The sequence below is a fragment of the Heptranchias perlo genome, chromosome X (genome assembly GCF_035084215.1).
Source record: "Heptranchias perlo isolate sHepPer1 chromosome X, sHepPer1.hap1, whole genome shotgun sequence".
Classification (NCBI taxonomy): Eukaryota; Metazoa; Chordata; class Chondrichthyes; order Hexanchiformes; family Hexanchidae; genus Heptranchias; species Heptranchias perlo.
Genome location: NC_090370.1, coordinates 27,806,923 through 27,832,677, shown reverse-complemented (window position 1 = coordinate 27,832,677; position 25,755 = coordinate 27,806,923). Strand labels below are relative to the sequence as shown.

Genomic DNA, 25,755 nt, shown 5'->3' with positions numbered 1-25,755 from the left:
TCTCTATGAGTGCGATGTTTATATATGAACTGTGGGTGTATCTATATGAGTGTGATGTTTATATATGAATTGTGGAATGAACAGGAGGGGCAATGCCTCCTGGGGTTATATTTTCTTCCACGACAATAACACAAAGTAAGAGCTGAGTGTAGAGCCGAGATAGCTCAGTTGGGAGAGCGTTAGATTGAAGATTTGAGGGTCCTTGGTTCAATCCCGAGTTTCGGCAGTTTTTGGTTGTTTACTTTCTTCTTCCTTGCTTCGATTCTCGGATTTATTTACAGTGAAATTTAAGTCCCGCCACTGAAGGATTGGGGATTGAATAGAGAGATATCAAGGGTGGGAAATATTTATATCGTTTGTATTTGGCTGTTATTTCACTGTTACCTTCTGCCTTTTTCTCTTGGTTTTGTCTCTCTCGGTGCCAGGTGACCATTTGATTTGTCCTAAACTGATTCATTTTCCACATCTCGGGGCGGTCAGACCCGCTCTGTCTGTCTGTTGCTGCTGATGATCATTAATGGGAACAGGCCTCGAGTTAAACGTTTATCTGCAAATTGGAGAAAGACAAATAAAAAGAAAGACGTGTTTATCCTGCCCAGGGGCAAAGGATGTAATTCAAAAAACGGTCCCCGTGAATTTTTCTGTGGATTTTCTTTGTAAAGCTTCGATTTCAAAAGTTACAAAAACGCGAAATAAATAAAGTAAATTACAAGAATCGAGTCCGTGATCATTATGTTACAGTATACTCTTTGCAAACGAGTTAACCGGCCGTACCAACGGCACATTAGGCTGTTTAATTAATTTTTGTACCTGCAGCGATTTCTGTACTTGGACCCTTAAATCTCTCTGCTCCTCCACAGCACCGAGTTTCTCACCATTTAGAAAATACTCTGATTTATCTTTCTTAGATTTAAAGTGTATGACCTCGGTCTCCCCCACATTGAACTCTATTTGCCACAGTTTTGTCCACACACTTAATCTATCAATTCCCACTTTTCAATTTCCTGCTACCATCTGCATTTCTTCCTGCGTCACCAGAAGGCTGCGTGTTCAAAACACGGGGTAACCGTTGCTTTTAGAGCTGATAGGATTCTGTATCGTTCCGGAATGAATTTTTCGTCTGCTTTTTCTCAATAAACAGGACCTTGCTCTAAATTCTGGTTCTCTGGTTCTCAAATTTCAGCAAATCGTTTCATTTTGCCCTCGACTTTTGATCTTGTGCTGCGGATGTAACTTTTACAAAGAGGGAGAAGAAGTCCCCAAATCGCCCCACGTGTATCTCAAACGCTTTGGGAAGAAGTTCTGTATAAACAATCAGGAATTTAAAGGCACCTCAATGACCTGCACTTTCATTGAATGAGTTTTTTTCGCCATTGGAATCGACGTGAAATCGCTGTCGGCTTTCATTTCACTGAAGTGGAGAGTGTGGCCGCCTTGTATCGGTCAACGTGTTAGTGACGAGCTTGAGTTAAGCACTGGTCGCGTTTATTTCTGAAATCTCACCAAGCATCGGGGAAAAGAAACTTAGAATCAAACTGTCCCTGTAAGTGATGAATTTAAGGGAATATCACTCCAAACAGATCTGGACAATGCGCAGCGCAGCCGCACAGGAGTTACAAATCCACCCTCTCGCCACTCGGCAATCGCATTAACTGAACTTTACTCTGGCCCGTGTCACCGCGCTGAAATCGAGTCTTTCTCGGCCATATTTTTACTTAACATAATAATGACTGGTTTAAGAGTGAAAATTGTCGTCCACTTCACTGTAAGTGCAAGAGACAACTTTGTAGACACCGTGAATTGTCACAGACCTGCTCGTTGGCCCTGCTCATTTCATCTCATCTCATTTTCAGCAAACCTGAATATTACTGGAACAGAGAATGGCGAATCACAGCTCAAAAATCAATCCTCTCTTCCACGAGCGGACTGAGTCTTTCAACAGACAGCTGTTTAATGGCAAGGTGAGTTTCATTTTCAGAAATAATACAGCACAGATTTTCACTCGTACAAGCTGCACACCCTTTATTTTGGAAAAGTAAACTGATTGGAAGAAAGCTGTTACATGCTCGATGAATTCGTCCTGAAACATTTGCCAGCTCTGTTTCTGTGGCGCAATTGGTTAGCGCGTTCAGTTGCTCACTAAAAAGTTGGTGGTTCGAACCCACTAGAGGACGCTAAAGCAGCCTTTGACCTGTACATTCATTGTCTCGCATTTCTTGGGTTCGAATGTGTGTCTTGTCTGCCAGAAAATGTACCGCAAACATTGCCAGCTGAGTGCGTCTGATTCTCCACCATTTATTCTGCGGTTGGATAACAGGCATCTGAAAAATATCTAAAAAAAACGAGATTGGCTTGAACGAAGTCGGAATACTTCTTGACAGAGAAGGTTCGAAGGTTTCAGGCGAGCTCCTTCAGACTGAATCACACTGACATGGATATTTCTGCAGTGAGAGACATCAGACTGTTTCCACAATCAATGTCACTCCCTTTATTTTGGAAAAGTGAAATGGTATTCACATTCCGACTAGTTTCAGTTGATTTGTGAGAGATCGTTAAAGCATCAATCTCCGGTTAAGACGGCCTTTTTCTCTCTCTCTGTTGGCCGAATCCAAAATGAAATTGGAGCTGGACTCATCATGCAAGAAATCAGGAATCACTTTAGCAAACAAAATACGGCCGAAAGCTGGAACTCTCTCATCCCAAAGGATGTGGATTGTGGCTCAATTCATAATTTGAAGTCTGATATTGATCGATCGTTTTTCGATTCGGGTACCAAGGAATATGAGTCCAAGGCGGAGAAACAGAGATGAATTGCAGATCAACTCATGATTTAATTGAATGGGGCAGCAGGTTCGAGGGGCTGAATGGCCTTCTCTTGTCCCGATGTTCCCATACTGCTCAGCGCGGGGCTGGACGAATGGTAAAAGACATCAGACTAACTCCAGAATGAAAAAACGGGTGTTCAGAAGCAGATACCCTGAGATTGTGGAACGAACTGAACTCCTGCAGCAAAGCCAACAGCTGTCTCTCTGCAATAATAGGATGGGAAGACTTTTGGCAGACGGCCCGGCTAGCTCAGTCGGTAGAGCATGAGACTCTTAATCTCAGGGTTGTGGGTTCGAGCCCCACGTTGGGCGATTTGTGTTCTCCTTTTCACACTGGGTGATAAAAGTTTCAAAGTGTAACCTCTTATCTCCAGATTCCAACCAGACGCAACCCTGAGCTGTGTGAAAGGAAACCGTGAGCGTTGCCAAATATTCACTCCTTCCCGATTCGACCTTCTCGTTCCCTCCACATGGGACACGGACAGATTATCGGTTCAATCGGCTTCATTTTTTGCTGTAATTAAAAATGTTGAAGGTTAGAAAATGTAATATTTAGAAGATGCCAAATCTGGATCCATTCGCCTCTCTGATCCCTCCTGATCCCCCCTTACCCTATTTGATTCTCCCTGAGCTCCTTATCTTCTCTGATACGCTCTGTCTCTTACCTTCTCCGATACCCTCAGAGAGTCCATGATCCTCTTTGAAACCTGTCAGCGCCATTTACCTGCTCTGATCCCCACTGAGTGCCCCTTACACAGATGCACCCTGAGCCCCCTTACACTCTCCCATCCTCGGCAGTCCTTCCCCTCTCTCAGATCTTGATACACTCTCTGATGCCATCTGACGGTCCCTTCCTCTCTATGAGCCTCCTTACACTCTCTGATGCCATCTGACTGTCCTTTCCCCTCACTGAGATCCCCTTGGCCCGATGGATCGCCACTGAGAAGCCATTAGGCTCCCTGATACCTTCTCAGAACCCATTACCCTCCCTGATACAAAAGTGGGATGTAATTTCACAGGTGGATCTACCTTAAGGATGAGATCCTGAGTTTGTTCGGTCGCTGCATTTCTGCCTCTCCCACTCTGCGAGCTCTATCGGCGGTCGGTACCGATCTTCCTCCTATAGGGTGTGGATGTTTGAGTGCGCTGCTGATTTATAAACTGTGGGAGTTTATATATGAGAGCGATGTTTATACATGGAGTCTGGGTGTTTATATATGAGTGTGATATTGAAATATGAACTGCAGGTGTGTATATCTGAGTGCGATGTTAATATATATGAACTGTGGGTGCGTATATGAGTGCGGTGTTAATATATGATCTCTGGTTGGATATATATGAGTGCGATGTTTATATATGAAGTGCGGTAATGAACAGGAAGAGCAAGGCGTCGCGAAGGTTATATTTTCTTGCAGGACAATGAGGCAAAGTTGCATTTGCTGTGGGGTCAAAATCGCTGAGTTGGAATTGCGTTAAACTGAAGATCTAAAGGTTATTAATTCAATCCCGGGTTTCGGCAGTTTTTTTGTAATTTAGTTTCTTCGTCTTTGGGTCGATTCTTGCATTTATTTACAGTGAAATTTGATTCCCGCCACTGAAGGATTGGGAACGGAATCGAGAGACATCAACGATGGAAAATATTTCTATCGTCTTGATTTAGTTTTTATTTCTCTATTCCCTTCTATCTTTTTCTCTTGGTTTAGTCTCTCTCGGTGCCAGGTGATTATTTGATTTGATTCACTTCTCCAAAGCCGATGCCTTTTCCACATCTCGGGGCGGTCAGACCCGCTCTGTCTGTCTGTTGCTGCTGATGATCATTCATTGGAACAGGCCGCGAGTTAAACGTTTCTCTGCAAATCGGAGAAAGACAAATAAAAAGAAAGACGTGTTTCTCTGGCCCAGGGGTAAAGCAACAATGGATGTTATTCCAAAAATTGTCCCCGTGACTTAGTCTGTAAATCTGTTTGTAAAGCTTGGATTTTAAAAGTCATATAAACCCGAATCAATGCCCCTTATCAGCCCATACAGGAATCAAACCGCGATCGTGATATTATGACATGTCTAAACAAGATAACGAACCGTTGCTAACATCCCATTAACGATTTTCAATCGTTGTTGGTAGCGGTTTCTGTACACGGACCCCAAAATCTCTCTGCTCCTCCACAGTTCCCAGCTTCTCACCATTAAGAAAATACTCTGATTTATCTTTATTCGATTTAAATGGATGACCTCGCTCTCCCCCACATTGAACTCCATTTGCCGCAGTTTTGGCCACTCACTTAATCTATCACTTCACACTTTTCAACTTCCTGCTTCTGTCTCCATGATAGATTGCTCCCCCAGAAGGCTGCGTGTTCAAATCCCGCCGGGGTAACTGTTGCTTTTTGAGCTGATAGGATTCTGGATCTTTCCAAAATAAATGTTTTATTTGCTTTTTCTCAACAAACAGAACCTTGCTCTAAAGTTCGATTTCTTTGTTCCCCGGTTTCAGGGAGGTGTCTCATTCTGCCCTCGACTTTTGATCTTGAATTGCGGTTGAAACTTTCGCAAAGAGGGAGAAGTCCCCAAATCGCTCGACCTGAATCTCCAACGCTTTGGGAAGAAGTTCAGTGCAAACAATCAGGAATTTAAAGGCACCTCAATGACCTGCACTTTCTTTGGGTGAGTTTTCTTCGCCATTACATTCAACCGTGAAATCGGCTTCGGCTTTCATCTCACTGAAGTGAAGAGTGTGACCGCCTTGTATCTGTCAGCGTGTGAGGGACGAATTTGGGGTCGGTCTGGGTCGCGTTCAATTTTGAAATCTCACCAAGCACCAGAAAAAAGAAACTGAGAATCAAATTGTCCCTGTAAGTGATGAATTGAAGTGAATATCGCTCCAAGCAGATCTGGAAAATGCGCAGTGCAGCCGCACGGGAGTTCCAAATCCACCCAGTCACCACTCGACAATCAGAGAAACTTAACTTTACTCTGGCCCAGTGTCACCGCTCTGAAATCAAGTCTTTCTTGGCCACATATTTTCCTGACATCATAGTTACTGGTTTACGAGTGAAAACTGCCGTCCGCTTCACTGTAAGTGCAAGAGACAACTTTGTAGACACCGTGTAGTATTATAGACCTGCTCGTTGGACCTGCTCATTTCATCTCATCTCATTTTCTGCAAACCGAAACATGACTGGAATAGAGAATGTTGAATCACAGCTCGAAAAGTCAATCCTCTCTACTACTGGGTGACCGAGTCTTCCAACATGCAGGCATTTAGGGACAAGGGGAGTTTGATGTTCAGAAATAAGACAGCACCGATTTTCACTCGTGCAAGCTGCACACCCTTTTTCAAAGCAAACTGATGGTAAGACAGCTGTTACATGGATCGTTGTAAGCTGAAGCGTTAGCTCGGTGAATTAGTGGTTCAAAAACCCAAACGTCGTGTCTCTGTGGCGCAATTGGTAAGCGCGTTCGGCTGTTAACTAAAAATGTTGGTGGTTCGAGCCCACCCGGGGATGACAGGGAGTTTTTACCTTAACATTCGTTGTTTCGCATTTCCAGGTTTCGAATGTGTGTTCTGTATGCATGAAAGTGTACCGTAAACATTGCTAGCTGACGCGCGGCTAATCTTCCACCATTGCATCTGCGGCCGGTTAACAGGCATCTGAGGCACAGTTTTGAGCTTCGACGATCTGTTCACACAACACGTTGGATGGTGTCCTCAGTGCGAAAACGGGAGTTCGTCTCTCCGAGGACTCTGCGGTGGTCACTCCTACCAATACTGTCATGTACAGATGCATTTCAGACAGATAGATTTGTGAGGACGAGTTCAAGTAAATTTTCACCCTCGTGTTGGTTTGCTCACCATCTGCTGCAGCCCAGTCTGGCAATTATGTTCTTCAGGACTCGGCCAGTAGAGGTGCTACCTGAGCCACTGTTGGTGATGGACATTGAAGTCCCCCACCCAGAGTCCCTTGCTACCCTCAGTGCTTCCTCCAAGTGGTGCTCAACATGGAGGAGGACTGATTCATCAGCTGAGGGAGGGCGGTTGGTGATAATCAGCAGGAGGTTTCCTTGCTCATGTTTGACCTGATGCCATGAGATTTGCATTTGGTCCAGAGTCAATGTTGAGGACTGCCCGGGTCATTCCCTCCTGACTGTATATCACTGTACCGCCACCTCTGGTTGGTCTGTCCTGCCGGTGGGACAGGACATACCCAGGGATTGTGATGGAAGAGTTCACGGACCTCTGTTGAAAGGTATAATGTGAGTTTGGCTATGTCAGGCTGTTGTTTGACAGCTCTCCCAATTTTGGCACAAGTCGCCAGATTTTAGTGAGAAGGACTTTGCAGAGTCAACTGCGCTTGTTCTGCCTTTGTTATGTCCAGTGCCTAGAGGTCCGTCCGGTTTTCTTCTTAATATGACTTTTTTAAGCGAGTTTTTACAACTGAATGGCTTGCTAGGCCATTTCAGAATCAACCACATCGCTGTGGGTCTGGAGTCACATTATAGGCCAGACCAGGTAAGGATGGCAGGTTTCCTTCTCTAAAGGACATTGGTACACCAGATGTGTTTTATTTATGACAATCCGTTCGTTTCATGGCCACCATTACTGATGCTAGCATTTTAATTCCAGATTTTAATTAATTAATTGAATTTAAACTCCCCAGCGGCTGCGACAGGATTTGAACTTATGACTCGCAGATTATTCGTCCAGACCTGGCTCGATTAACAGTCTAGTAACATAACCGCTATGCTACCGTATCTGGACAATAACATATTGATTTGACTCTTTTTATTAATTAATATTAAAAAACCCGCATTCCCACGGGTCACACCGAGATGGGGCCTATTTTTAATAAACTATTAAAGGTGACGTTGGGTCTAAAAAATAAACGTGACTAAAAAAAGCAAAAGAGAAACAAATAATGTGATTTGGTTCCAGTTTCGTTTAATTTTGTGATGAAGAAATAAAGGTGTCAAGGGGGGAAAAAAGCAACAATTTAAATGCAACCATTAAAAATAGGCCCATCTCCGTGTGAGCCGTGCTAATGCGTGTTGATGTTCTGTAGCCCGTGGGCCTCGGACTCTGCCTCAGGCTGATTGGGACATTTTTTTTTCTTTTTTTTGGGGTGTGCTTAACAACTAAAACCCAATGAAACCAAAACCAAGTGTTCAAATTAAAACTTTATTATCCTCGTCCAGGATGCATTCCAGCCCCTGCTGTGCCCACCGGCCGCGGAAAGCCTCAAGCGTACCGGCAGACACCGCGTGCTCCATCTCCAGGGCCACCCGGGCGCGGAGCAACCCGCGAAAGAGAGACAGACAGGCCGAGCGACTGCCCCCACTGACCGCGAGCATCCTGGACCTGTGGATAGCCACCTTGGACAGGCCCAGGAGCAGGCCCAGCCTCCGAGCGGTGATACACTGGCACCCGGATATAATGGGAAACCGGGGAAACCGGGGCGAACGTATATTCCAGTTCTCCCACCTCCCCCGGCTCCGTGCCCAGAGACTGGGAGAATGGGGTCTCCCCTCCCACACCGCCACCGACCGACTCGGCCGGTGAGATGTTCCGATTAAAACCCGCCACCAGGTCGAGCAGGTCCTGGGAGAGGTCGAGCCGAGGGCAGACGAATCCGGCCTCTTCGGCCTCGCCTGCCCCGGCACCCAGTGAACGGGGTGCTCGCATCGGCGCACGAATCCGCGACCCCCCCTATCGGCAGGGTCTCTCCATCCCCCCCGGGAGGCACGGGCACGATCTCCTCCCCCCGAGAGGTGGATGACCCCCGATGGCGGTGGGAAATGGAGGGTGGGGTCGCAGGATCCTCCGCCGGCGCCGACGCCGACTCCCCCTCCACGGGCGGCCGTCCCTTAGCAGGGATCCCCTCCGCTTTCAGGGAGTGGCGCCTCTTTTTCTGTCCGGAGGGTCGCGGAGGGAGGGGGGTCTCCATGCCTGCTGGGAACCCCGTCTCCGCTCCCTCCTGATTACCCGCCAGCCCGAGCTCTGTCGCGACCGCGAGTTGTTGTTTGGCCGCGGTCCCGACCACGGCCTCGGGCTGGCTGGAAGGATTGTTATCCCGGGTACCAGCCTCTTGATGGTTGCGTTTGCTCCGCGCCTTCTTCGGGCGAGGGTTCCCTCCCTCCCCCCGGCGGGGGCCCCGACGACAACCTTCGCCCGCGCAGTTGACTCTCCCGACGCGGGGGCGGGGTTGGGGGGAGGAGCACTGGCGGCGCCAACCTCGGCCGCCGGAGCTGCTTTGGCGGCCTGGGAGGCGGGGCAGTTCTTCTTCAAGTGCCCCACCTCCTTGCAGGCATGGCACCGCCCACCCTCTGCCGTCCAGAAGACGCGGTAGGCGGTCCCCTCGTGGAGGGCGTTAAAGCCCCCCTCCGTAACCTCCTCCCGCGCCAGCTTGATAAACGCCTGGCCACGGAAGGAGTCGACATGACGGAGGCTGGTCTCCCTGAGGCCAAGCGACAGCGGCGTTACCCCCGACCTCACCTCCCCCAGTTGACGTAGGTGAGGGAGGAGGAGCTCATCCGGCAGAAAGGGCGGGACGTTTGACAACACCACCCGCAGCGCGGTGGCCTCCAGCGGGTCCACCGGCAGGAAAGTCCCGCCCACCGTGAGCCCCTTGCTAAGGGCCAGGGACACCGCCCGTTCGGACCTCAGGAAGACTACAGCCTTCCCCAATACTTTGGAGGCCGCGACGATGGCCGAGGGGCCGACAACCTCGGCCATGACCTTCACACAGGCCTCAATCGTCATGTTGGGGTGGGCATGGGCTTTGACCCCGTGCTTCCTCGTCACGAAGCTGAATGGCGCCGGGCCAGCAGGAGCAGCACGAGTAGCGGGAGCAGCAGCCGCAGTAACGCCCGCATACGTCCTGCTGGGTCCCGGCACCGGCGAAGATGGTGTTGACATTCTCTTGCACCCCACGCCCACCCCAAATCTTAGGTCTTCCAGGTATTTTCCTTTTCTTGTTTGTACCAAAAGCCCAAGGAAACCTCCTCTCCCCAAAATGGTACTGATAAATTGGGAGAGGGGCTCCTTTCCTGGGGCGTTTTTTTTTTAAATGCGGCACCCGCAAGAGAGGGAGGGAGGGATATTTTTGAAAGAGGAAGGAGGGAGTCTGCAGGGGTGGGCTGCTGCAGAAAGTAACTGGAGCGTTGGAAGTTGAACGGGTGGCCGATAGGGTCGAGTCTTCCGGTGGGCAGGGGGAGGAGATGTCTTCCCCGAGACAGCCGGAGCTGCCCAGGCTCAGTCCTCCACAGATGGCAAAAGTAGGTAACTTCACCCAGGCAACTCCAGCTGTCCCGGGCCAGACACGTGGGGGCAGATACCCCTGCTCGAAAAAAAGATCTTCTTACCTCCCCCCTACCTTCAGTCGGCCACCCCGATCGCCGCCGACCTCCTCTTCCTGCTGTTAATCCTGACAACAGCAGCAGCACACCCCTCGCAGCTGCCTGATGTTTTCTTCCTCCTTCCCTCTCGATGGCTCTCCTCTCCTCTGTGCTCTGCACCTGCTTGCAGCACTTCCGCAGGGCCACACTCGATTGTCCGGCAAGTGGCTCGCCAATGCCGCCAGGCCCCAGCACTCCACTCACAGGCCACTCTCCGTGGAAGACGTGTGGATGTTGTCAGAGTCCGTGGGCCACGGACTCTGCCTCAGGCTGATTGGCACAGACAATTACTGCCAGTTAACAGCGCTACGATAAAAAGAGTGAGTCGGCTCTTTTTTTTCCTTTCTTTCTCCAAATTAGGCCCCTCTTTTATAAGAAGGGGGGGGGGGGGGGGTGTGGGGTGTGCTTACGAACTAAAAACCCAAAGAAACCAAAACCAAGTTTTCAAATTAAAACTTTATTAGCCTCGTCCAGGATGCACTGAAGTGCAGCCAGAACTTGAGGAGCAGCCCCTCCAAATAATGGAACAGGGGCTGCAGTCTCGCACACCCAGTGTACAAATGAAAAACGGACTCCTCCAGTCCGCAGAAAATGCAAGCGGCCTGGGTGTCCGTAAAATGGCGTAGCCGCCTATTGCACGGGACTGCTCCGTGCAACACCCTCCACCCCAGGTCCCCAAAGTAACACGGGAGGACCCCTGTAAAGAGAACCTCCCACTGGGGACCCCCGTCTCCGCCGGACGGCAGGATGGCACGTCAGGGCGTGTCCGGGCGAGAGACGAGGGCGAGGAAGTGGATGGTGTGCAGGAGCAGCCCGTACAGGAAATCCCTCCACGCGGTGTGAAACGGCACGGAGGGAATTTCCGAGAGATGGCTCAAGTTGTGAGGCGCGGCCCTCCGAGGGAGGTTCCGGGGTTTTGCACCGAGGAGGAATTCCGTCCGAACGGGGGTCAGGTCGGATGGGATGGCTCCGCACGCTTGAGCCGCCTCAACACCCCGAGTGGAGTCAGGGCCGAGCGCCGATTTCAACGCCTGGATGGCGGCGGCCGCGTCCCCGGCACGCCACGAGGACATGCGAGCGGCGAGCGCCCACGGCTCGAGCCAACCCGACCCTCCACCATCCAGGACGTCCCTGACTCTGGTCACCCGACCGGCCACAGCCCTCCGCTCCGTCAGCCACGAGTGGCCGAAGCCGACATCGCGGAGGAACGGATTCCCGAGCAGCGGCTCCTGCAGGACGGCCGCTACCCCCGACGGGCGAGAGCTCCGGCTGGAGGCGACCATGGTCCAGACCCTGAGCAGATCCTGGTACAAGGCAGGCAGCTCCCGCAAAGACGTGCGGCCGCCCAACAGCGAGACGAACAGGAGCTGCGTGTCGTAGTTCAGGCCGTGCAGCTGGCGGAAAAAATACGTCGCCAGCGCACGCCATCTAAGAGGACGCTCCGCGTACAGGTATCGCTGCAGCGACCGAAGGCGGAATGTTGCCACCTGGGTGCGGACGCACACCAGCCCCTGACCGCCCTCCCGAAACGGGAGACTCAGGACCGCGGCAGCGACCCAGTGCATCCCCTTGTCCTGAATCGTGGCGACAAAATCAGGGGGGGGGGGTCAAAGGGACCAACCAGTACCACAACATGGCGGCCACCAGCTAGTTTATGATCAACACTCGACCCCTGTAGGATAACACTCGGAGCAGTCCTGTCCAGCGCGCCAGGCGAGCGGTGACTTTGGCCTCCAGCTCTACCCAGTTCGCCGGCCAGGCTTCCTCGGCAGGGCCTGAGCTCCTCCGGCATGGAGTCCACCCGCCACTGACCCACCAGGAGTCCGGAACATTTCTCCCAGTTGATTCTTGCGGAGGACGCGGCAGAGTAGACCTCTTGGCACTCGCGCATCCTCCGCAAGTCAAGGGGATCGGTGACCATGAGGAGCACGTCATCGGCGTAAGCCGAAAGGACGACCTCCATGCCCGGCTCACGCAGAGCCAGTCCCGACAGCCTCTTGCGCAAGAGGCGCAGGAAAGGCTCTACGCAGACGGTATATAATTGGCCGGATATGGGGCACCCCTGACGCACTCCTCTCCCGAAGCGAAGGGGCGCCGTCAAGGATCCGTTAACCTTGATCAGACACTCCGCGGCGGCGTACAGAAGTCGGATCCAGGCGACGAAATGCGACCCGAACCTGAAAGCGCGCAGAGTCCCGAATAGGTACTCGTGATCCACCCTGTCGAACGCCTTCTCCTGATCTAAGGAAAGGAAGGCGACCGACAGACCAGCCCTCTGGGAATGGTGGATCAGGTCCCGGACCAGGTGGATGTTATTGTGGATCGTCCGGCCCGGGACCGTGTAGGACTGGTCGGGGTGGATCATGTGGTCCAGCACGGTGCCGAGGCGAGCAGACATCGCCCTGGCGAAGACCTTATAATCCGTGCTGAGGAGGGAGACCGGGCGCCAGTTTTTAAGGTTGCGTAGATCCTCCTTCTTAGGCAGCAGGACCACGACCGCCCTGTGCCACGAAAGGGGCATCTCCCCGGTCGCCAGACATTCCCCCAGGACCCGCGCGTAGTCGCCCCCCAGGACGTCACAGAAGGCCCTCAGTAACTCCACGGTCAGCCCGTCCAGCCCCGGGGATTTGCCCCTAGAGAGCTGGTGGAGGGCGCCGGTCAGCTCCGCCAAACTGAGCGGAGCGTCCAGACGCTCGGCTGGTCCTCCCATAAAACTCTGCGCGCCTCCTCGCTGGACGGATACGGAGAGAACGGAGCCTCGTAGTAAGATCGAGCACGGGCCCTGACTCCCTCCGGGTCCGAGACGAGGGACCCGTCGTCGGCCAGCAGCGCAAGGAGCTGCTTACGAGCCCCCCGCCACTTTTCCAGCGAGCAGAAGAAGGGAGAGCCGCGGTCCAGGTCCTGAAGGAGCTGGAGCCGCGACCTCACGTACGCTCCTCGGGACCCGACAAGGTGCAGGTCCCTCAGAGCGTCCTTCTTCTCTTCGTACACCTGCCGCAGGGCCGGATCCTCGGCGGCCTGACCGAGACGGGACTCCAGGCCAAGCACCTCCTGCTCCAACCGCCTGAACTCGGACTCCCGCCTCTTGGTCGACCCCCTCGCGTACTCTTGACAGAAGAGGCGGACGTGAGCCTTGCCCACGTCGCACCATAGCCTCAAGGAGGAGAAGTCTCCCCGCTTCCCTCTCCAGTCGCTCCAGACCAGACGGAACGAGTCCCGGAACCGCGCGTCCTCTAGCAGCCGGTTGTTAAAGTGCCAGTACGCGGACCCCGACCGGGCGCGGAGCAGAGCGAGCTCCATCCACACCAGGTGGTGGTCCGAGCACGACACCGGCCGGATGGAGGCCGACGGGACGCAGGAGGCGTACGCTCGCGAAACGTACAGGCGGTCGATTCTGGTGCACCCTCCTGCAGCCCTCACAAAGATGAACTGGCTGGAGTCGGGATGGAGATTCCGCCAGACGTCCACCAAGTCGAAGGACCCGATCAGGTCCCTCAACTTCTACGTCGCCGTTCGGCAACGCGCGGGACCGGAGCGGTCCCTCGCCTCGAGGGTGCGGTTAAAATCCCCCCCGACGATAATGCACTCGCCGGCGTCGACGGAGTTTAGGTAAGTGGACACTTCCTCAAAGAAGCTCACTTGCTCGGCTCCGGACCAGGGGGCGTACACGTTCACCAGGTGAAGCGGCACGTCCCCGTGGCGAAGGGCCACGTGGAGCAAGCGGCCCGGCACCGGCTCCTTGACCCCCAAGATCTCCGGCTGAAAAGTCGGGGCCAACAAGATGGCCACCCCGCTCGAAACGCCGCTGAGGTGACTAAAGTAGACCCCCCCTCCCCATTCCAGGATCCATGTGGCCTCGTCTCCCGGAATGGTGTGGGTTTCCTGCAGAAAGCACACCGCATACTTCCCGTCCCGAAGGACCGAGAACTTGTCAAATCTGCGGCGGGCGTCTCTGCCGCCGTTGATGTTGAGGCTGGCTATGGTTATCTTCATGGCAAGAGCACAGCGCAACCTACTTGAAAACTAATGCGCGGAGGAAGCGGGGCCGCTCGTCGACCTCCTCTCCCCCCAAGAGCCCGGTGAGGAGGGATCTGAGCCGGCGCAGCCCGACCCTGCCGCCGTCCTCCTCCGCGGCCACGGACGCGACGGCGGCCCGGACCGAGCGGATTACAAGCGCCGGCTCCGACCAACGGTCGAGGGCCCACCGGACGCCATCGCCACGATGGGTCCAACCGGACACAAAATACCGGAGTTCCGATACGGGGATGAGGGGAGACTCGGTGTCGGGCACGAGGGCGACCGCCGCATCACTGGCGGCGGATTCCAAATCCTCCACAGTGCCCACCACCGAGTGCCCGACCTCCTCCGGGCCATCTTCGCCCGCGGCCGACCCACTCCCCGCAAAGGATGCGGAGAACGGGACGGCCGCGCCGGCCGGCCCCACCTATTTCAGGATCCCACCCCCAGGATCGTCGGCAGAGGAGTCCTCCCCGGGCTCTACCGGGGGGTCCGGGTCAGAGGGCGGCGCCGGGCGAGGACCCTCCCCAGCCTCCGAGCGGTGATACACCGGCACCCGGATATAATGGGAAACGGGGAAACCGGGGAGAACTTAAACTCCAGTTCTCCCACCTCACCCGGCTCCATGCCCAGAGACTGGGAGGAGGGGATCTCCCCACCAACGTCGCCACCGACCGACCCGACCGGTGATATGTTCGGATTAAACCCCGCCACCAGGTCGAGCAGGTCCTGGGAGAGGTCGAGCCGAGGCGAGACGAATCCGGCCCCTTCGGCCTCGCCCGCCCCGGCACCCAGGACCCCCGACCCGGTGAACGTGACGCGTCGGCGCACGAATCTGCGACCCCCCCTTTTGGCAGGGTCTCTCCATCCCACCCGGGAGGCACGGGCACGATCTCCTCCACCCGAGAGGTGGATGACCCCCGCTGGAGATGGGAAATGGAGGGTGGGGTCGCAGGATCCGCCGCCGGCGCCGACGCCGACTCCCTTTCCGCGGGGAGACGTCCCTTAGCAGGGTTCCCCTCCGCTTCCAGGGAGCGGCGCCTTTTCTTCTTTCTGGAGGGTCGCGGAGGGAGGGCGAGCCCCATGTCTGCTGGGGCCCCACCCTACTTTCCCTCCTGAATACCCGCCAGCCCGGGCTCTGCCGCGACCGCGAGTTGTCGTTTGGCCGCGTTCACGACTATGGCCTCGGGCTGGCTGGAAGGATTTCCAACCCGGGGACCAGCCTCCAGATGTTTATTCTTTTTCCGCGTATTCTTCGGGCGAGGGTTCCCTCCCTCTCCCCCGGCGGAGGCCTCGTCGGCACCCTCCGCCCGCGCAGTTGACTCTCCCGACGCGGGGGCGGGGTTGGGGGTTGGAGCGGTGGCGGCGCCAGCCTCGGCCGCCGGAGCTGCTTTGGCGGCCTGGGAGGCGGGGCAGTTCTTCCTCAGGTGCCCCACCTCCTTACAGGCATGGCACCGCCCACCCTCTGCCGTCCAGAAGACGCGGTAGGCGGTCCCCTCGTGGACGGTGTTAAAGCCCTCCTCCGTAACCTCCTCCCACGCCAGCGTAATAAGAGCTTGGCGACGGAAGGAGTACACGTGACGGAGGCTGTTCTCCCTGAGGCCGAGCGTTAGTGGCGTTATCCCTGACCTCACCTCCCCCAGTTGACGCAGGTGGGGGAGGAGGAGCCCATCCGGAAGAAAGGGCGGGACGTTGGAAAGGACGACGCGCTGCGCGGTGGCCTCCAACGGGTCCACCGGCAGTAAAGTCCCGCCCACCGTGAGCCCTATATTAAGGGCCAGGGACACCGTCCGCTCGGTCCTCAGGAAGAACACTGCCCTCCCATACATTTTCGAGGCCGCGACGATGGCCGAGGGGCCGACAACCTCGGCCATGGCCTTCACGCAGGCCTCGATGGTCATATTGGGGTGAGCATAACATTTCACCCCATGGAGCCTCGTCAAGAGGCGAAATGGTGCCGGCCCAGCAGGAGCGGCCGAAATCGAAGGCGCGGCCGCCGCGGCGACGCCCGCATACGTCCTGCTGGGACAGGGCACCGGCGAAGATGGCGTCGCCATGGTCTCAGGCCAGTCGATGGCAAAAAAAATGGCCTTGTGTTAAATGTAAATAGAAACCTCCTCTCCCCTGTATCCCAGTACAGATGGGCTCCTTTGTCCGATATTTTGGTTCTGTCTTTGTCTGAAGCTGCTGCTCAAAAGAGCACGAGAGCAAGAGAGGGAGGGATGGCACAGGGAAAACGGAGGGAGTCCGCAGGGGTGGGCCGCTGGGGAAGTCGGCCAAAGAGGGGCGGGGTGGCACCTTCTTCTGGCTTCTTTCTTCCGATGGGCGTGGGGGGGGGGGAGGAGATGACTTCTACTAGACAGCCGGAGCTGACTTGGCTCAGTCCTCCACAGATGGCAAAAGTAAGTAACTTCACCCAGGCAGCTCCAGCTGACCCGGGCCAGACACTTGGGGGTGGAATCCCCTGCTCGGAAAAGATCTTCTTACCTCCCCCTACCTTCAGTCGGCCACCCCGATCGCCGTCGACCTCCTCTTCCTGCTGTTAAGGCTGACAACAGCAGCAGCAGCAGCAGCAGCACACCCCTCGCAGCTGCCTGATGTTTTCCGTCTCCTTCTTTCTTTCTCCCTCCTTCCCTCTCGATGGCTCTTCTCTCCTCTGTGCTCTGCACTTGCTTGCAGCAATTCCGCAGGGCCACACTCGATTGGCCGGCAAGTGGCTCGCCAATACCGCACGGCCCCAGCACACTGCTCACAGTCCTCTCTCCGTGGGAGACGTGTGGATGTTGTCAGAGTCCGTGGGCCTCGGACTCTGCCTCAGGCTGATTGGGACATTTTTTCTTTCGGCTGATTGGGACATTTTTTCTTTAGGCTGATTGGGACATTTTTTCTTTCGGCTGATTGGGACATTTTTTTTTTACTGCCAGTTAAGCAGCGCTGCGATAAAATGGGGGAGTCCGTTTTTTTTTCTTTGGGACATTTTTTCTTTAGGCTGATTGGGACATTCATTTAATGCGAGTTAAGCAGCGCTGCGATAAAAAGGGGGAGTCGGGTCTTTATTCTCACTTACCTGGGAGGGTTCGCTTGTTATAATGGAGAGGTTGGGGCTTTTTTGTTTGTTATTCGTTATAATCTGTTCAGCTCAGCCGCCCTCTCTCCTTTTCCCCGCCAATAAATATTGGCTGTCTCCCAAAAACCGTAAAGACTGCGGATTTCCGGGAATTGATGCCAGTGAGTGTGTGCAGAGAGGCTGCTGCTTCGATGCGGGGAACCAGGATGCGTCGACGTGTTTCTATTCACTGGACAACCTGCCAGGTGGGTGTATTCTCGGTCCGTCTATATTCTGGGCCAGGACTTTCCAGGGTCACCCGCAATCTAGCTGTTCTGTTTCCCTGGACAGTTTCATCTCTCTCCTTCCTGTCCTACAACGACAGTTGGAATTTCATTCCTTTCCAGTCCGGGGAGTGGAACCGGTGGTGGGATTGAGAGCCTCTAATCCCGCAGAGTATAATTGATGGTGGGATTGGGTCTGTTAATCAGATACAGAAAGGACAATAGTTAATCGGCCTTTGACCCAGTATCTGTAGTTCGAACCATTCCACTGTTGCTCAGTGACTTGGCACTCACACTGGTTGAATTCTGCCCGGTCTAATTGCCCAGGTAGTGGGGGGCTGGCAGAGTGAATGAGCCCTGACCGTTTGAATTTGATATTTAATTTCTATCGGAGATGCGGACAATTTAAATCCAAGCAGCGCAGTGATGAGCTGTAGTTGGTCCACTGGTCTCCATTAGACAGATAATGGGACGGGATAGAAACTGAAACATAGATGGGGTTTTTCCCCTTTCCCGGTAACGGTTCCTTTGACCCTCCCCGTGGGGCAACTAACCGCCTTTCATTTACTCTCTTGCAGTCTGCACCAAGGATGGGCGGGTCCTGATCGCGATCTCCAAGGATTTGACGCTGCCTCCTGTAAACCTGACAACGGTCCATCTGAAGGATGGAGACGGAGCTGAGTGCAATCCGACCGTGGCCTCTGCAGACACTGTGCTCTTTCAGTTCGCAGTCGCTGAATGTGGCGCTACTCAGCGGGTAGGTATTGCGGGCTGGGAGTCCCATCAATGCTCATTTCGGGACTGTTGGTCTTCTGTCTCTTGTAGCTGGACGGCGTGAACATCCTGTCTGAAACGGATGTATTGGGTGAGTTTGAGATCTTGGACGGCGCTTTGGGATCGGTGACCCGGGACAGCCCTTTCAGGTGAGAATAGGAGCACATTCAGCGGGTAGAGACAGTGAGGAGCTGAATTCTCCAGCCATGTCCGTTCTCTTGCAGGCTCCATGTCCAGTGCAGTTACAAAGGAACCCAGGAGTCTGATCTGCAGGTGAAGCCCAGAGTTTACACCCTTTCTCCGCCACTGCCTGCAACTGAGGCCGGGCTCCTGCTTCTGGAGCTGAGAATAGCGAGAGGTAGCGAGTGCTGGCTAATGTCTAGTGTCCAACTTTAGGCTCTCTACAAATAGTGCCCCCCCTTCATCTTTCTCTTCTCAGATGGTGGCTACCGGAGCTGGTACGTGGCCAGTGACTACCCGATCCTGAGTGTGCTCCGGGACCCCGTGTTTGTGGAGGTTCGTGTTCTGAACCGGAACGATCCGTCCCTTGTGCTGGTGCTCAATGACTGCTGGGCGACCCCCACCCCTAATCTGTATTCGGGGCTCCGATGTGACCTCCTGGTGGAGAGGTGAGGGAGATTGGGGAAGAGGCGACATGGGCGAGGATTAATACAGATCGTTACTGGAGTCCGAGTTAATGACGGGGGAAATAGTCCTTCGCAGTTGATATTTTGTTCCAGACTTTGGTATAATTGGTTTGATGTAAACCTATAATCGTGTCTCCCCCTCTTTCTCTGTTCCAGGTGCCCCTTTGCTGGTGATAACTACAAAACCCGCCTCCTCCCGGGAAACGCTGCTTCCCATTTCCGGTTCCCAACTCACCATAATCGTTTTGCAGTCAGCACGTTCGCTTTCTGGGACCGAGTTTCGGGCCGGGCTCTGACCGGAGAGGTGAGTTTCCTTCAGTGCTTCTTTCCCGGTCACTTGGTATCACTTGTTCCCTGGCTCTTAAGCGAGCATGCCTCTGTTGGTCGGTTGACTGTGGAAGCATTAATCTCCTGACTGGGAGCTGTGGGATTGACCATACCGCACTGTCTCTTTGCAGGTTTATTTCCACTGCAGTGCTGAGGTTTGCTACCCTTCCACCCGAGAGAACTGCACGGCTCCCTGCAGCCCCAGTAAGTACCTGTGATCTGACTAGAAACTAAACCCTGATGGGGAGGGGTGGGTGTGGGACATCTGGACACGGGGCTCCCTCAGCAAGGGGCCGAACACTGGGCACAGGAGGAGTGTCCCGAATCCGGCGGTTCTGGGAACTTGCCCTGTTACATTCGGTGCAGTTTGCATTAGAATAGCAACATAGGCAGTGGGTCTGAGCACATCTTTCACCAGGTCAGTAATTGTGAAGGATGCGCTGATCCTTGAGCTGGGATTAATATGAAGTATTTTTGTTTCCTTGCTACTTGATCGGATGCTGAGCTGCTCTATTTGCCAACCCCTGAGGCGCAGAATCCTCCAATAGTTGGCACGGGTGTGTTCCGCATCCGGTTCGGAATAGTGCACCCTTCGCCTTGGCGAGCATTCAACCAGCATCTAATTGTCATCTTTCTGACACCAGGAATTCAGGGTGGAACCGAACGGATGTCCCGGGGCCGAACACCTGGCCAATTGTCAAGATCTCATGAAACTACATAAATGTGTTTCCTTCACCAGGAGACCAGACTGGCTATCGTGGCTGCAGCAATTGCAAACTCTGCTCAGTTGGCGCGTCCTTCTGAGAATCGGTTTGGTGAGAACCGGATGGAATTACAGCTGGAAATCCAAACTCTGTCCGGTATCCAGGGCTCTGATGTGTTTTGCATGAGGCCATCTGATGAAGGATATGCAGACAGATGAAAATTTAATCATTTACCATGAACTCTTTTCTCTTTTCCTCTCCTTCTCCCCCAGAGAGGCGAAGAAGCGTCGATCTGGGGTCTTGGTTACCGCTGATGGACCCATCCTTTTCCTGGAAGGTGAGGCGAGATTGGCTGCTCGGATCCACCAGGAACAGGAAGGTAAAGCAGGGAGCTCCACCTGTGTCTAGTGATGGAGTAACTGGTGCCCATCTAACCCTGGCTTCTCCCCACAGATGCTGCTGTTGATTCCTCCTCCCGTGTTTCTGGATTAGCGGTTGGGGTAGCGCTGTTCACCGTGGCTCTGTTGGTCGGCACTGTTGCTATGTGGAAAATGGAGCAGGGCCGCAGGGTGGGCTCCGAGTGCAGCTCAATGGAACTGTAGATGTGTCTGTTGGATAATAAACTCCTGTTATAGATGATTGGTGGTCTTTGTCAGATGCTTTTCCACTGCTCCTTTCAATACAATGAAGGGGTTTGAAACGATACAACTAGATGTTTCCTCTTGTGGAAGTTACCAAACTAGCGTCATAAATAGAAGGTAGTCACTGATCAATCCAATCGGGATTCAGAGGAACCTGGTTTCTTGGCTAAATCGGGGAACTTGCTACCAGAAGGAATTGATGAGGTGAATTGAATAAATGCATTCAAGGGGCAGTTAATAAATGGAGGGGGTGAGAAATGAGTAGAATAATCTGATTGGTAAGTTGAATTAGGGTGAGGCAGCTCATTTGGAGCACAAACACCAGCATGGATGTGTTCGGCCGAATGGCCTGTTTCTGTGCTGTAAACTCTGGTCGTTTCCGGCTCTTAACCTGATGGCTCTTAAAGCTGCACCCTGAAAAACCTGCCCACACCACCAACTCAAGTGCGATCGTGGTTCAAGCTGGCCTTTCAGCAAAGTAGTATGGGTTTGTGGGCAAATAAAACAAGCTGGTCAGAATCACTGGCCTAACAGAACTGTCACCGCCCCTTCCATGAGCTATTTTCCTAGTCTGGTAAATAGTTCTTGCCTTTGCTTACAGCCCCGTTAGAAGCTGCACTGCACCAGGCAAGTAACCATGTTACAGTCCCAATAACTGAACCTGGGATTTGGGTGTTTCGGCCTCGCTCGTATCCAGGGCTTTTGTTTGTGTTTCTCTGCAACAGAGGGTACATTGACTGAAGGTCAGCGGCTCTCACTGCTGGGACTGTAATTCAATGGGCTGCAGTGTTGAGCTGGTGCATCTCATTCTGTTGAGCTGTGCTTGAGCATGGCATCTCAAAGCTGGTACATGGTACAAAGAGGCTAATGGGACTTTGGCCTATTCCTCAGAGGCAGGAATACAACATTGTACAGAGGCTTGGTCAGACCCCATCTGGAGATCTGTGTTCAGTTCTGAGCACTGCTACTCAGGAAGGATATATTGAGCTTGGATGCAGAATCACCAGAATGATGCCATGACAGAAAGGGTTAAAATATGGTTGTATGACCATGCCTTGTATTCTTTCGAGTTTGGAAAGTTGACTGATTTAATTGAGGTGTTTAAAATGATCAAAGGATTCAACAAGTTAGACAGAGAAACCTTCCCCTGGGTTTCGAGAACAAGGTTATAATCTGAAATTGGTGCCAGGTTGTTCAGGAGTGGAATCAGACACTACTATTTCACAAAGGGTATTGGAAACCATGAACTCACGTCCCCAAAGAGGCTGGGGGTCAATTCGAGCTTTCAAGACTGAGTTTTTTTTCTCTCTGGGTATCAAGTGATTTGCTTCGAAGGCTTTGCATGTGATTCAGTTCAGTCTCCTCACCTGTACAATTTGCGTTTTCGATGCATAACCGATGAAATATCTAACTTTGGGGGCAGGGGAATGAGTAGGTTATGTGAACTAAGCGAATTGGTTCACTGGGACGTGGGGCGGAGACTGGCAAATTCCACTTGTTAATATCAAGCTTTCTGGGGTCAGTTTCAACCCAAAACCTCTACACTGCCCATTGGTGACTTCCAGGTCAAGTATGGCAGAGGTTTCTTCGACTTGCTGCCTGATTCATGTCCAGTGGATGGAAATGGGGTTTAAAGCTCCCTCATTACCTGCCCTCCTTTCTGCATAGACCAGTGCCACCTTTTCATTTCCCACTCAACCTTCCTGGTGGTCGCCCTAACTGAGTGATGCTCTTGGTTATAATGCAACCACGTTATTACCACAGCCATGGGGATAGGCTCAAAATCCTTCCTTACATGTGGACCATGGACTATCCAGGGTGATGGGTCAGTAGCACATGACATTCAATGTCGGAAAGGGTGAAGTATTGCGTCTTGAATGCACAAAATGAGCCTAGAGCAGATACGTGGGTCACTAAATGTAGCAGGGGGCATATAATGGTAGACAATACAAAAGTAACAATGTAATTCAACTGTCTTGAACTCTCCTTAAGCCACTAGTCTCTCCATTTCACAATTCAACTTATTTTGACCCAGTTTTTGTTGATTATCTTGTCCCTGTCCATAGTTTCTGTAAAATGCTCGGAAGTGCCTTCAATATGGACACAATGGAGTAAGTCAGATTGCATGCTGGGAAATCAATAAAAGCTTAATAAAATGATGTCCAGTATAAACAAATTCCTTAGCAGCAATGGTAGGTACAAGCCACCAAGGGCAAAAAGGTCGCAGGTGGAGTTTAAGGTGAAATTACTCACTTTGTTCAGATAAATGGAAGTTATGAATAGTGAGAAACAATTAAATGTCTGTGATTTGGGTGTCCTTCTACACAAATGAACATCCTGGTACAGGAAACAATTAAGGAGGCAAATGGTATGTTGACCTTTATTGCAATGGGGTTGGAGTACAATTGCAGCAAGACTTACGCTTGTACAGGTCTTTGGTGAGGCCACACCTGGAGTACTGTATACAGTTTTAGTCTCCCTATCTGTGGGAGGACTTAGTTGCTTAGGCAGTGCAACAAAGGTTGACTGAATTGATTCTTGAGATGAAAAGGTTGTCTATTACAAAAGATGTGATAATAGGACATTTGGAAAATATCAACAGGATTGGACAAAGTCAACATGGATTTATGAAAGGGAAATCATGCTGAACAAATCTACTGTAGTTTTTGAGGATGTAACTGGTAGAATAGCAAGGGAGAACCAGTGGATGTGGTTTATTTGCATTTTCAGAAGGCCTTTGATCAAGTCCCACGAGAGGTTAGTGTGCAAAATTAAAGCACAAGGGATTGCTGGTAATATACTTGCATATGTTGAAAATTGGTTAAATTGCAGTGAGGGGGCATGGAGTAGCAGCTATTGACAGTCTGATTTCAACAGCCCATAATTGGGAATTTGAGTGAGGCGATTCGGTGCAGTAAGGGGTGAGGTGCATTTGTTGAGACAGCAGACCGGAGCTTACCGAGAGCGGGTCACAGCAACAACAAAACAAAACTGTAGTGTGACATCACAAGTAAGGCGGCTAGGTGGTTGGTGGTGAGTATCTCATCTGTTTTCTTCCTCCATAGGGCTGTGGGCTAAGTAACTTATAGCATAAAACTAAATTTAAAATGACACTAAACCTAATTTAGTTATAGCAAGTAGTTTTTTTTAGTGAATCAAGGTCCTTAGTGTAGTTAACATTCTCTAAATTACGAGTAATAAAGGAGTAAACTCCTTAAAGGGAGTAACTAAGAGCCTAATCTAGGTAAATGATGGCAGCAGAACTTGCACCCGTGATATGCTCCTCCTGCACTGTGGGAAGTCATGGACACAACCCGTCTCCCTGGCGACCATGTGTGCAGGATGTGTCCAGCTGCAGCTACTAGCTAAACGCATTTCGGAGCTGAAGCTGAGATTATTGTGGATAGCACACAGTTGGTCACACTGCAGATAAAGATTACGCAGGCAGACAGGGAATAGGTGACCGCCAGGCAGAGTAAAAGGACTAGGCAGGTAGAACAGGAGTCTCCTGGGACCATATCCCTCATGGATATTCTGCTTTGAGTATTGTTGGGGGAGCTGGCTTATCAGATGAATGCAGGAAGAGGCAAGACCATGGCACCAAAAGTGACTCAGCTGCTCAGGAGGGGAGGAAAAAGAATGGGAGAGCAATAGTGATGGGGGATTCCACCTTAAGGGGAAGAGATAGGCGTTTCTGCGGCCACAGAAGTGACTCCAGGATGGTATGTTGCCTCCCTGGTGCTAGGGTCAAGGATGTCACGGAGCAGCTGCAGGACATTCTGAAGAGAGGGCGAACAGCCAGAGGTCGTGGTCCATATCGGTACCAACGACATCGATTTTAAAATGGAGGTCCTGAAAGCAGAATATAGGTAGTTAGGAAATGAATTATAAAGCGGGATTACTCCCAGTGCCATGTGCTAGCGAGAGCAGAAATAAGAGAATAGACCAGATGAATGTGTGGCTTGAGGTGGTGTAGAAGGGAGGGGTTTAAATTCCTGAAGCATTGGGACCGATTCTGGGAAAGGCGATACCTGTACAAGCTGGAAGGGTTGCATCCAAGCAGAACCGGGACCAATATCCTGGCGGGGGCATGTGTTCGTTCTGTTGGGGAGGGTTTAAACTAGTATGGCAGGGGATGAGATTCAAAGGGTAGGTACAGATAAGACAAATTCAAACCAGGAAACGAAGTAGAAAAGCAGTTGGTGGCGTAGTTAGCGACTCAAAGGCAAAATAAGCAAAGGTTCAATAGCGTTCAGCTATTGACGGGGTTAAAGGTTATATACTTCAATGCAAGGTGTATTACAAACAACGCAGATGAGCTAAGGGCACATGGACAGCAGGATATCATTGCCATAACGGAAACCTGGCTTCAAGAGGGGGATAATTATCGCTCGGTATCCTTGGATGTAGAGTCTTCAGGATAGAGTCGGTAATAAAAAGGAGGGAGGGGTAGCATTATTGGTTAAAGAATCAATTACAGTTGAGAAGGGATGATATGCTAAATGGATCATCAATCGAGGCCATATGGGTTGAGTTAAGAAATAAAGGGGCACTCACACGACGAGGAGTGTACTATGGACCCCCGAATAGCGAAAGGGAGATAGAAGAACAAATATGTAGGCAAATTTGAGGGCAATAATAGGAGGAGACTTCAACTAGCCTAACATCAACTGGGATTCAAACAGTGTGAGGGGCACAGAGGGCACAAAATTCTTGATCGGTGTCCAGCAGAACTTCTTAGCCAGTATGCGAAAAGCCCAACAAGAGGGGATGCAATTCTAGATGTAGTCCTGGGAAATGAAGATGTGACAGTGGGTGACCACATTGGGGATAATGACCACAATTCAGTTAGTTTTAGCATTATTATGGAAAGGGACAGTTAAATCGGGAGTAAACATATTTTAAATTGGGGAAGGCAAATTTTACAGAACGAAGGTGATTTGGCAGAAGTGGACTGGACACAACTACTTGAGGAGAAATTCGTGCAAACCAGTAGGAGGCACTAAAGTGAAATTCTACAGGTACAATGCAGACACCACCCTTCAAAGAAAAAGGTGGCACTGCCAAATTTAGAGCCCCCTGGTTGTCTAGAAGTATATGG

General features: G+C 52.0%; 1 long non-coding RNA gene and 3 other non-coding genes across 4 annotated transcripts; all 4 read left to right on the top strand.

The window, feature by feature from the left end:
- Positions 1 to 153: 153 nt before the first annotated feature.
- On the top strand, positions 154 to 226 carry trnaf-gaa (transfer RNA phenylalanine (anticodon GAA)). Its single transcript has one exon. It is a non-coding gene; the product is annotated as a tRNA-Phe (tRNA).
- A 2,838-nt stretch (positions 227 to 3,064) lies between these two features.
- trnak-cuu (transfer RNA lysine (anticodon CUU)) lies at positions 3,065 to 3,137 on the top strand. The gene has a single exon. It is a non-coding gene; the product is annotated as a tRNA-Lys (tRNA).
- Positions 3,138 to 6,253: 3,116 nt separating this feature from the next.
- trnan-guu (transfer RNA asparagine (anticodon GUU)) lies at positions 6,254 to 6,328 on the top strand. Its single transcript has one exon. It is a non-coding gene; the product is annotated as a tRNA-Asn (tRNA).
- Positions 6,329 to 19,439: 13,111 nt separating this feature from the next.
- LOC137306916 (uncharacterized) lies at positions 19,440 to 20,636 on the top strand. The gene is made up of 3 exons (XR_010958962.1): positions 19,440 to 19,513; positions 20,286 to 20,392; positions 20,467 to 20,636. It is a non-coding gene; the product is annotated as an uncharacterized lncRNA (long non-coding RNA).
- Positions 20,637 to 25,755: the final 5,119 nt, after the last annotated feature.